Source organism: Lissotriton helveticus, chromosome 2_1 (assembly GCF_964261635.1).
Source record: "Lissotriton helveticus chromosome 2_1, aLisHel1.1, whole genome shotgun sequence".
Taxonomy (NCBI): Eukaryota; Metazoa; Chordata; class Amphibia; order Caudata; family Salamandridae; genus Lissotriton; species Lissotriton helveticus.
The window spans coordinates 168,187,747-168,200,549 of NC_136059.1; positions in this window are offsets into that span (position 1 = coordinate 168,187,747).

Consider the following 12,803-nt stretch of genomic DNA (forward strand, 5'->3'; position numbering starts at 1 on the left):
AGGCCGATTTAAATGAGAGGCCAACGATATGCACAACTTCCTGCACTACCACTTCAGCTATACCTGCCAACACCCGCGCTGGACAGGGGTCGGTTGGCGACCCGGATTTCAAGGATTTAATCACGGCCAGAGTGTCAGTAGCTGAAGGAGGCACAAACTCCACCAACCTGGGGGATGATGACCCTAAAGGAGGGGAGAGGTAAGGAATGCCATCCAAGATGTTACTGGGGCTGAAACTGGACTGAATAGCAGCTATTTTTTGCTCAAAGAACACTGAAAGACTCTCACACCATGCCCCCGAGGCCGGAACCATCCGTTGCTCAGCACAGGGAGAGAGAAAGCTATTAACAATCGCAAAGTTCTCGCGGCTGCTGTTGTTAGCCCTATCAATCCGGCTAGCGAAATATTCGCCTTTGGCTGTTTTAATATAGGCATAGTAGTTCCTCTGAGCCCCACGCAGAGCTGCCTTAGCCAAGGGGCAGTAGGATTGGCGCCAAATACGTTCTAGCTTTTTACAGGCCAGCATATGTGTGCGCAACTCGGGGGAAAACCAAGGTTTAGAAGGGGTAGAGCGAACTCTACCATTACTACCCCCTTTGGATGAAACAGCCACCCCCGCTACCACCCATTCTTTAAAGGACAGCACCGCCTTGGCAAGCTCAATGCCAAGCACGGGCCTACTCTCATTCAGGGCGGCAGCCAAAGAGCCTATGTTGATTTTCTTGGCGCACACGGTTTTAGCTGCCGTAGTGATAGTTTTCTGGGCTGACCACGCAAATCTGATCAGCCGATGATCCGACCACGTGAGGGCTTGAGGGGCTTCCACCCGAAGGGGAAAATTTGAACAGATCACATCCAGAGTGTGGCCCCACGAGTGCGTAGGCAGAGATACCCATTGGGAAAGATGAGCCAGATTGAAAAAATCACACAAAACTTTACATTCCGGGAGTTCCGCTACCTCAGCATGAATATTAAAATCACCCAGTAGTAAAAAATGCGGGAACCTCAGAACTCTAGGCTCCATAGACTCAAGCAGTGCTGTCAGAAAAGAACCTGACGGCCCTGGAGGCCGATAGATTAACGTACCACCTAAAGTGAAATGGGGAGAGAGGACCAGGGAAAAATTCAAAACTTCCCCAACTCCTAACTCCTCAGGGGGGTCAACTTGAAGAGCCCAGGAATCTTTCAAAATAATTGCCAGACCCCCACCTCTTCCCAGTACTCTATCTCTCCTATGTATTTTATAGCCTCTGGGGATGGCCAACTCGACATCCAGAGCACTGGCGTTGTTAAGCCAGGTTTCGGTCACAAACAGAACGTCCAGGGAGCCATCCGCGAGGAGTTCAAATATGTCCGCAGCGTGCTTACTCAGCGATCGAGCATTAACCAGAGTCGCCGAGATAGAATGGGCAGCATTCACCGGCAGAGATTGACCGATCAGTGTAGTAGCACAGCTGAAGCCACAGACAGAACAGGGTTTGACCATATTAAAATACCCCTCACCCCCTCCTGAGCTAGAACAGCTCAAAGGACGCAGAGAGCACAGCTGCTCGCGTGTATAGGAGATGACAGCCCTGTCGGGAGTTTGCGACTGAAGGGCAGCGAGTCCTGCGTCCGCCACGGCCGAGACGCGGACGGGCGCAGACGGCCTGACCTTTGGCTTACCTTCGGCGCGCCTAAGGCGCGCCCGCCACGCGTGACCGCTGAACGTCTGAAAGGGCATGTTGTTTTTATAGGAGCACGTCCCTCCCCCAGCTAGACCGCTGCCACAGGTTCAGCCGGGGAGCAGGACTACTAGCAAGATGGCCGCCCGCCCTCCACACAAACGGCACAACAGCCGCGGTGGACCGGGGCAGGGAAGGCTCACCTCACCCCACAGAAGAAATCAGGTAGGTCGTAGCACCCCCCAAATGTTTTAGATCGAATTTTTAAAAGACAGCAGCAGAAAAAACACGGACTCGAGAAGCGAGTCTAAAATGTGCAAAGTAGTGCAAAACTATACAAAAATATTACAGTTCAATCAGCAAGTTAAAATGTTAAAAGATGCAGGAGTATGGCCACAAAGCTAAGCGGGTCAGCATGGGAGCTGCCACCAACCCACTCTCGCCGCCGTTAAACATTAAACGTTGGACATGTACTTTTATGTTTTACATGTCTTGGTAGTGAAAAACTCCTCGATACATTTTTCATTGCTGCGATGCCTACCTCTCCCATAAGATAACATTGGGTTTGCATACTACATTTAATAAGTGATATATGTTGTTTGGTAGCATGTAGGAAAGTCATGTTTGGTGTCTCAGGAACTGTAATTAAAAACCTTCTTTAATGGTACAGTCAGACTTTAAATCACAATTCTGAAAATATCCCTTTTAGAATGTTCAGGAAATGACTGCATGAACACCCTGCTTTAACCGGTTTCTATAATCTTAAACAGTAGTTTTCATAAACGCTCTATGACATAAATTGTGACGTGCAGTCGCTGTTGTGAGCTCTTCCCAACCCCGCAAAAATTACTTAGGCCCAGGTGGTGGCTATGAGGGCCACCAGTCCCAGGGTGAACTGCCGATTAGATAGGCCCATCGGACCTTTGAACTCTAACAACATCTTCTATATTAATAATTTTTCTAACTTTTTTCTAGGTTTTTGAAAGTTGCCATTTTCTTATTCAAAAAAGTTAGTGCCTGCAGCCTGTTTTCTACGTCATATGACTAGGTGTAGTTGGCAGTTGGCCTTTGTTTACTTCTGCCAGGCAGTATCACAAAGGAGGGTTTGTGTGTTGGCAGGGTGAGCCTTCTATGACTTGGTAAGGGGGCTGAGCTGTCATCTATCACATTTACACTTCAATGACACTCGCTCAACTCACACACAAAGGACTTCACACTAGCCTATTGTGGCCCAGGACAGACTGGGATCAGGGCAGGGAGCCAGGAAATTGCAGACACCTCTGTAGAGGGGAATCTCCAGAAGCTTCTCTCACTTCAAAATGGTCACCAGCAGTGGCGGCTGGTGTTAAGGGGCGAAAGGGGCGTTGCCGCACTAGCTTCGGGACTAAGAGACTGTGTACATAATGCAACAGCTCCCTTCCTAGAAAAATACCAGAATTTGTATTCAACACGATGCAGTGAGCACTTCATGTGATTCTAATGAAGTGCTCACTGCTTCATGAGAATACAAATTCCGTTTTTTTTTAAGAAGGGATGAGGTCACATCAGAGACCTCCTGCGCATGTGCTGGCTGGGGTGAGGACTATTGCTCGCCCTCAGTGCACAATCTAGAAGAGTGATGTCAGCATGAAGGGAGTGGCCAGAAAAAGCAGAAAATGGTTCGCTTTCAATAGGGCGCGTATACTGTGGCTCAGGCGATTTTAGCAGCGCACTATAAGGCAGGGCTGGCCTTTCTCAAGAGAGAGTAGTGGGTGGCAACAATTTGACCACCCATTGCCATTGCTGTACTTTTTGGCCTCCTGGTTGGATAATGGCTGGGGGTTTGGACTGTGGAAGAGTTTGGCTGTGCAGCTCTTATTTCTGCATAACCGGCACACAGGCAGCAGGTGTGCTGTATTCCTTTTGGCTGTGTTTGATCGGGACAGACTTGCTGTGATTGCCTTGGCTTTGTGTCTCCTAAACACAAACTGCGCGATGGCTGTGTAACGCGAGGTAAGCTTTTATGGTCCAAGCCTCCCCCTTTAAAAACTCACATTGCTACCTCTGTCAGGGGCTCCCCAACGTGCCTGGCGGCAGCTCAAGGCAAGGCTTCAGGCCAAGAGAAACCCTTCAGAGGGTACACGAGCCAATGGTTACACCGCTGTGTGTGCGCTCGGTGTTGTGGCTATTAAGAAATATATCAGAGGGGGAGGAGCTTGTCTTGGGGCTCGGGAGTGAAACTATCTTGATGCTGGCAAGAAAAAGTGGCAAACAGAACACAGAGACCCCTAGTGACTGCTAGCTACCCCCATCCCCCATGAATGTAATAGTAACAGTAATCAGAAGCAGCACACCCCCAGCCCCTGGGCTTCCCCGCGGCCCTCTACACACTGAGGAAGCCGGGCGGACACTGGTGCCATCGGGCCCTGTGAGTGGTATAGATGGCTCTCGCTGGTGCCAGCTGGCCCGGTTTATTTTGCCTCTGTCACTGTTGCCCTCTTGCATGGCCTCTGGAATTATGAGTCAGGAGAGGACCACATTATGCAGCAGGGTTTACTAAACTATGCGGCATAAATGGCAAGGTATGTAGCGTGTTTGGCACTTTCTGTGTTAGTGTTACTTCTCTCATTTTTACACATTTACTCTGTCTGGGCAAAGGTCTCACTTCGTTTGTACCAGTTTAACACACAAATACAGCAATAAACAACATAAAGAGGACCCGTCAACCTGTGCATAGGGCATTCAACTTCGTGGCCACACCTGCCACTGTGTTGAAAATGAAGTAGCCAGAGATATTACACAGCGCCAAGAGGTCGTGCATGCTACTTCATTTTCAGCGCTGAACTCAAATTCAAATTCGGGACGAGAACAATCAGTGCATAGTGTGTATATTGCTCAGATTTTCAGCAGGAAAAGACAGGTAAACGGCCACAGGTATGGGGTAATAAGAGGTCGGGACCGGTGCAAGGTACAGCAGAGAGGTACTAGGCAGAAACAGGTACAAAAGAAAGCGGCTGGGACAGTGAGACAGACGGAAAAAGAGAGGCTGGATGAGACAGGCGTACAAGCAAGGGCACTAGCTCTGTGCTTGCTACTTTGCATCCCTTCACTTCCCTGCATGAGATCCATGTCGCCTATTTTCCTGCATGCCCACCCCCCACTCACAAACTTCACCAGCCACCCCTGGTCACCAGGTATAAAAATGGGACTCTCTAACCCACTCTTCGGTACACTCCTCGATATGCGGATGCTTCAGACGAAGGACGCCATGCAGCCCTGCTGCTAGAGGCCTCCCTGCTTGCTGAGAAGAAAGACTGCACCCTGGCTGACCTCCTATACTGAGCATATAACGACGAATCCAAGTTGCTGGATTCACGGACCTAGCTCAAGTTGTGGCAACTGGCCTATATGGTCAGCGATGCCTACCAAGAAAGAAAAATTTCTTTCTAGTGTCCCCTCACTCACCGGGGTTTCCCCACGGTGACATGCTTCATCATTGGGGCCCTCCCAGTTCTCTACGAAAAGGGGCGTGCTGCGACTCGCGAACTACGCAGGAGAACTTTCATGTGAAAAGACTATGTGTGGTGCAAGGTGTAGGAGTGGGTGTGGGTGATTAAAAATACCGTGATTAGTGGGCCTCAATAACTTTATTCTGCTCCTAGTCAGGTATATTAAAAATGGGGTGAGATCACTAGTAACCAACTTATAATGGAGATTGGTTTAGTGAATGGTCAACATGTTTCATGCTACCCCTAGCATTTCCTCAGGACCATGTAGGGACCAGCCCTACATATGCCACTCCTGGGTCTTTAATTAGACAGTGATACTAAACAATGCAAAATATAAAGCATGCGTTCATACTAGAATACATACGTTTTTTGGGGATTTTTCCAAAAAATGATGATGTGCTCAATCGCACTTCATGGTCTCTCTAAGGGGTCGTTTTCACCAATGGACTCAATGTTCCTTCGTCGTGAAAACACGGGGGAATACCTACTGACTGCTCCCCTCAGGACCGCATCCCTGGCTGACCTCCTATACTGAGCTACAGGACACAACAACAAGCTCCAGAGGCTAACCAACAACAGCCCAGCTGACCGGCAGCACTGGACCTGCCTCCACCTGCAACTAGACCTGCCTGAGCCCTACTAGTGTGAGTTCCTGATTTCCAAAAGTTGCCTCCCAGGTCCTGGTCCCTTGGTGGGGCATCATTTGAGCTCCTCCTTGAAGACAAGACGTCCTTAAATGTAGGGCTTTTTATGACCACGAACTGGCCAGTTCACACCAAGATCGTGTCACCCATGCCACCCAACAATGCAAAGCTTCGGTGAACCTGACTTTTCACACTACAGCAACTGCCAGCAACGCAAGATTTGCACTTTGCCCTACAGCATTAACAGCCTGCAGTGACCACCAACGCGAAGCTCCATCAATGACCATCTACAACGCCCAATAAGATCATCGTACTACAGAGACGACCATCTGCAACGCTATCCTTGGTCCTAGACTCCTCCCACACCATGAACCAAACTCTTCAGACTGGACTTTAAAGGCAACTTTTTCAGCATGACTAACCTGGTTCCTGAATCTGGCCTGGCTCCATTGCGTTTGTCCTGAACTTGTGACTTTCACCCGCTCTTGCAAGACCAGATGACCGTGAGCGGCACTTTGTGTTTTTAGGTGCTATACTTAACATAAATCTTTAAAATTGCATTTCACCGGTTCTACTGATTAAATTTTTGTAATTTTGGTGTCAAACTATTTATTAAATTGTACTCTATTTTTCCAAATTAGAATGGGGTTTTTCTTGTATTTTGTTTTAACCTTATTAATGTTTGTGTGCTGCATAAATACTTTACACAGTTCCTGTAAGTTAAGCCTGACTGCTTTTGTGCCAAGCTAACAGAGGGTTGAGCACAGGTTAATTTAATGATTTTTGTGATTCACCCTGACAAGGATTGTGGCTGTTTCTTGAGAAGGACTCAACCCCCCCCCCCAGCCCCCTCCCATCAACAACCCAATTTCTCACAAGAAAAATCACCCTTTCTTCTTATATATTCATACATTTCGCTGGTTCTACTATTGCTGATTAAGAGAGTGAAACTTTGATTTGTTTCTCACACAGGAGACCATGGTTCCGCATCCAGAACCTGAGTTTGCTTCTAGGAGTCTTGTTCTTGATATCAGATTTTGGATTACATTTTTCCCGACAACGCAGATCCATTGCACCCCACATTACGAGTGAAATATTCAAATGAGCTATTCTTCCTCTCGTCTCGATAAGTAGAGGTTGTGAGCTAGCTGGGACTGACGCTGAATGAAGGAGGGGCTCAGGAATCCAAGTTTCATTAAGAGAGATGCTGGCACGATGGAGCTAGTCAAGTTCAAGAAGTCTTTATTCGATTAGTTCATCATAAAAGACATAAGATACAATATATACATATAAAACAGTTAAAACAAATATTAAATCATTGACAAGCTAATCAGCTTCTTGTACAAATATACAAAACTTTACATATGGACACGTGGACAACCATACATCAACAGGTTACAGGATACTAGGCAGTCATCATTTAGTTATTTTTGATGAATCTGCTTCTAAGCACCCAGGCCCACCCGAGGAATTTAGCAACCCCCACAACAATGATGGGATCCAGGTTGGTTTTTAACAGTCTAGTTGCTTCTACAGCCAATCTGGTTCCTAACTGTCTACATACAGGTTTTAGCCATTTGGCTCTGGGGGCAGAGTATAAAGGGCACACGTACAGCAAATGGCCCAGGCTTTCCCTAATACCTTGGCAGTTAGGGCAAAACCCGACCTTTCTGTTCCCCATTTTTTAGTAAACTCCCCAATGGGTAGTGAACCGCATCTAAATTGAAAAAATAGTTTGCGGTCCAAGGGTTTAGTTATAGTGTCCCAAAACCCCTCTAGCTTTGGTATGTCCTTGTGTACAATGAACAGTCCAGTAAGGCTGCTCGGGTTTGTTTCCATATACATATTGTGGGTCACCCAATCCCAATAACATTTTTTAAAATCCTTTTTGGAGGGGAAATTGGCTGACTCAGGCGAGGACCAGAGGTCGCCATAACCCAAGGCTAACAAGGTAGTCTTGAGGTCTCTGAACCATCCAATATTTGAGGCACCAGGGCTATTTTTAACCTCCAGACAGGCTTCTGCATAGTGATGGAGTTCTGGCGTTGTCCACAGACGGCGCCAGAATGTAAGAGGACGGAGTCTTGCTTGGTCCACCACCGGGTGACACCCTAGGTCGTAAAGAAGGGGAGTTATTGGAGTCGACTGTGGGAGACCTGTGGACAATCTTAGGAATTTGTTTTGGGCATGTTTTAATGAATCCAAATTACTACCACCCCATAGTTCCGCACCATACAGAATTGCTGAGAGAACCTTACCACCATAGATCTTAATAAGCGGAGACATTGGCCTCGTAAATGAGCCTTTATGTTCTTTAATCAGTGCACCGCCCAGCTGTTGATGTTTCATGGTCATAAGCTCAATCTGATGGGTCCAACTCAAGGTGTCGCTGAAGGTGACACCCAGGTAGGTGAAATGTTTATTTTGCTCCAGGGGGGTATCCCCCATGGAGACCCTGGCATTTATTTGTTTACGCCCCCTTAAAACCATAAATTTGGTTTTGGAGACATTCACCTCCAGCTCATGATCGCTGCAGAAACTCTCGAACCTAGACAGTGCGTTCTGCAGACCCTGTCTGGTTCGTGAAATCAGGAGAGTATCATCAGCGAACATGAGCAGGGGGATTCTCATGCCAGCCAAAGTTGGGGCATCCGTGGAAGAGTTGTCATAATACTTGGTAACTCTATTAATATATAGAGAAAACAAGGTAGGTGCCAAAACACAACCTTGCCTGACACCTTTTGCCACTGGAAAATTCTCTGTCACCTCACCCGGTTTGCCTCATCGCACAAATGCAAATGTCTGATCGTGAAGGTTCACTATAAGACGCACCAAAATGGGGGGCATGCCCATATCTAAAAGGCTATTCCAAAGCCCGGTCCTCGGGACAAGGTCGAACGCAGACCGAAGATCCACGAAGGCGGCATATAGATTGCCTTTGCCCAAGGTAACCGTCTTCCAGTGCAGAAGCATGAAACGAAACGCCTGATCCAGGGTACTCACACGAGGTCTAAACCCAGCTTGGAGAGGAGTAGGAATGTTAAATTCCTCAATCCAAGCCTGCACCCTTGACAGAACAAGGCGAGTGATAATCTTCTGGACTGCGTCAATTAAACTGATCGGCCGGTAATTCGAGGGAACCGACCGATCTCCCTTCTTGAAGATAGGCAGTATTTCGGCGCCTGCCCAGGAGTCAGGAACCCTGGCGCCCATAACCAGCGCATTTACCAATCGCACTAGGTACGGTACCCATAAGTCTTGATCTTGTTGGAATAAGTCCGCTGGGATACAGTCCGGACCGGGCGCTTTGCCCCTAGGGATGGTATTCAAGACAGATTCAACTTCTTTGGCCGAGAACACAAGTGTATTGGTAGTAATTGGCCAACTAATGGAGTCTTGCGTGATGCCATGACAACTGAATTGTTCCTCAAAAAATGACACCCATTTCTGTTGTTCAATGGATGCAGGACTAGGGCGGTCGTCCTGAGACTGACCCCACCTAAGGAGGTGCCAAAAATGTTGTAGGTTCCTGGAGCCGCAGGCCTCGGCTAAGAGGCTCCAGCGCTCGTCGTCCCATGCAGCTTTTGCCCGAAGTTTAGCTACATTATACGCCTTCCTACAAGTTTTAATTAAGGCTGGGTTCTTTAATTTCAAGGCCTTAAACAGAGACGAATGGGACTCTCGACAGGCTTCGTTATACCAGTTTGCTGGTTTCTTACCCTTCCCCCTCCCCCTGTTAACAACAAATTTAACAAACAGAGTTTTTAGGGATAGAAACAAGCTGGCGTGGATGTCTGTGATTTTTGAGATCATCATTTCCTGATTTTCACATTTGTCAATTTCCAATATGGAATTTGATACCAGGGTTCTGATCTTTGCACGTGCTTCCATATCTACAGAAACCTTTGGCCAACGCACCCTCCTCATGTCATTTGTTAAGACCACGGCCTCTTGTACGGGGTTAGGCTGGCGATCAATCGGCCCTGCAAAACTAAAGTCCTTCAATTTCGCTATGAGTGGTTCATAGTCGCTTTCTGGACGTGGCTTAACTAACATGTCCAGAACTAAGTGCCACATTTTAATATCAACTAAGATATAATCAATGCGACTGCTATGTCTGCCATTGAAAAAAGTGTAGTTACCCACCCTGTCAGAGCTAACGCGTCCATTTAGGGCACGCAGCCCCCAATTTAAGCAGAGACCTTTAATAAATGTGGCTGCTTGAGACCACTTAGTGATCGGGGGTAGCTCTAGTTGGGGAATCCCCCAGGTCAGATCCTCTGCCTCGGTTAATAATCCATCCTCTTTACCTAGGGGTTCAAAACAAGTATTAAGATCCCCCATAACAACCACATGACCAGTTAGTTGAGTGGAACCCAGGAAGTCATCCAAACAAGTAAGGGTGGACGACACACGGCCACCCGCAATACCTCTTGCATATACATTGATAAGCAGTATGTTCAGCCCACTACTTGTTTTCATACTAATTATCAATATATCGGGGCAGTCAATAAAGACTTCCTTCACAAAAACACCTGCTACCTGGCGAACCCATATAGTGAGACCACCCATGGCCCTACCTCTATGGCCTCTAACTGCTAGTTTGTTAAAGTTCAGGAAGCCTGGAAAATAAACTGATTGGGTCGCCCAGGTCTCCTGGAACGACCAGACATCACCTTGTCGAATAAAATCAGCCCAATCAGGAATACAAATACAAGAATCAATTCCTGCAACGTTCCAACATCCCATGGTGGTGCCCTTTTCACATGATTGATCACACATTTTTGTTACAACATTTGGACAGGGTTTATTAGACAGGAGAGAGGATTCAACATGCCCCACTGCATCTATAACCGGACCATCCATTAACAGACACATTGACCCAGCCAGACTAGTTGACCCAGAGCTTGCTCCTACAATAATAACATCATTGGTAGACAGAGGGGTGGGTACCAAAGTTGGTATATCTGGCTCTCCTATATAAACAATACAGCCCTCCACAGGTTGATAAAGTTGATCTTCCGGACTTTCAGCAACATTTGAAAGGATACCCAGGACATCTCCCCCCCTCAAACACTCAGAATTAGGAACATCAACCCTAGACGAAAGTGCTGGTCAATCATTAGTCGACAGCCATGATAGTGGGTCGTATAGATTTCTCAAAGGGATATTCCAAAGCTCTTGGGACTGAGTAGACCGATTTGGAAAAGGGTGTGCTGGGAAGAAACTTGGGTACTGTTGTGTCTGTGTAAAGGCAGGTGCTATGGGAACCGATGGATACAGGGGCTTTTTGGGGAACGGTGGATCAAGTAAAACTGGGGGGCCTCTGGGCTGGGTATTGATCTTAGCCCAACCCGGCGTCTGTACGGGACAGTTGTAGTTAGATTGAATGTAGGAACGACACTGCGCCTCAGGATTAAATTGGAATCCATGAAAGTTAGGGGTAAAATTAGTCCATTTAAGGAGGCTTTTGGTATTTTTATTGTTATTGGCAGGAGGTTGATCTGATGGATTGATCAGGGTCTCAGGGTAAAAATATGTAAGATTCCTTGTAGAGATCCCTCCCTCATTACTTCCCACATACCAATCAGAGAGATGGGATACTACTTTATGGTCCCTAAAGTTAATAATAACTATATCCCCCTCTATATCCTTGGGACGAACCCCTACCCACCGACATCTTCTGACTGTAACAATATCCCCATTAAGATGAGAAGGAAGGGGCCTATTTGTTTTCAGCCAAAAGATGACTTTGTTTTTTAAACTTTCGTTGTTTTCCCTATCTCCTTCCGCAACTGGTGGCACACCCGTCATAACAATAACATAATTCGTAGAGTCCGGGGGCAAATCTACATTTTTCTTGTGTGGAAGGGGTCTGTTAGTTTTGCCAGTGGGGTTAGCAATTTTACCCATCCCATTCCTTATCTGTGACACAACTCCCTTTTCAGGTGGTTTATTGATTACCACCCTAGGATTTGCTTTAGCAATACTGGCCGCTGTAGGGGGTTTAGCAGCCAGGACCAACGCTTTATTAGTTGTAGTAACAGTATCAGTGTTGACTGCATTTTTAGTAAGTTTACTAATAGAACTACTTATAGTGCCAACACCCTGGGATGGACCGGAAGGTATATTTGGTGGACCCTTGGCCTTGTCCACGCTAGAGGCGTGTGTAGGCTCAATGTTCGCCAGCAGGCGGTCCAGTTTATCACCCAGTGTCCTAACACGCTCCAGAACAGGTAGCATGTATGATTTAATGAGCTTCTCTATGTTAGCATAGGACACCTCATGAACCCCTTCACTAGGTAACTCAGGGGTTACCAACACCTGTATATCTGAAACCAGTGGCGCTACAATAGATGGTAACACCAACTCGGTGTTTGATTTAGATGGAGTTGGTGAAGGTAGCTGGCCTCTGTGACCTTTCCTTTTTACCCCACCCTTCCTCCTTCTTTTCCTCGGTGGGGAATGCACAACCCTTTTAGCCTCATCAGGCTTAGATCTACTGTTACATTTACTATTTGTTGGTATACACTCGCCTGGGTCTATACCAACCAATGAAAGGTTGGGCAACATGGGACAAGGGTCCAAATCAATGATATTGTTAGAGGGGGTATTTGTTTCCACAAAACTAGAGTGATCAACCGGCGGGCAAACCAAGTGATCTCCGCTAGTGGCGTTGACACAGAGCGGGGAAATAATTGGAAATCTAAATATTCTTGGGGTTTGGTTGATGTCAGTAGCATCGGCCTCGATTGAGCTCAATCCTTGGGCAGCCATATCATGGGTAGAATTTAAAACTGTTTGTGACTGCAGTGAGATTTTCTTTAACTGCTCAATTGATCGTCGACGCTCTGCTCTTCTCTCTGCTAGGAGTAGGTCCATATCTACCTCCTTGGTAGATTTTTTAAAAAATGTATCTAAAGGGCCAAGAACAGAGGTGCCTACACCAGGGGGGGCGGAATGGCTCATGACAAAATCTGACCAGTTAGATTTTTCACAACCCAATA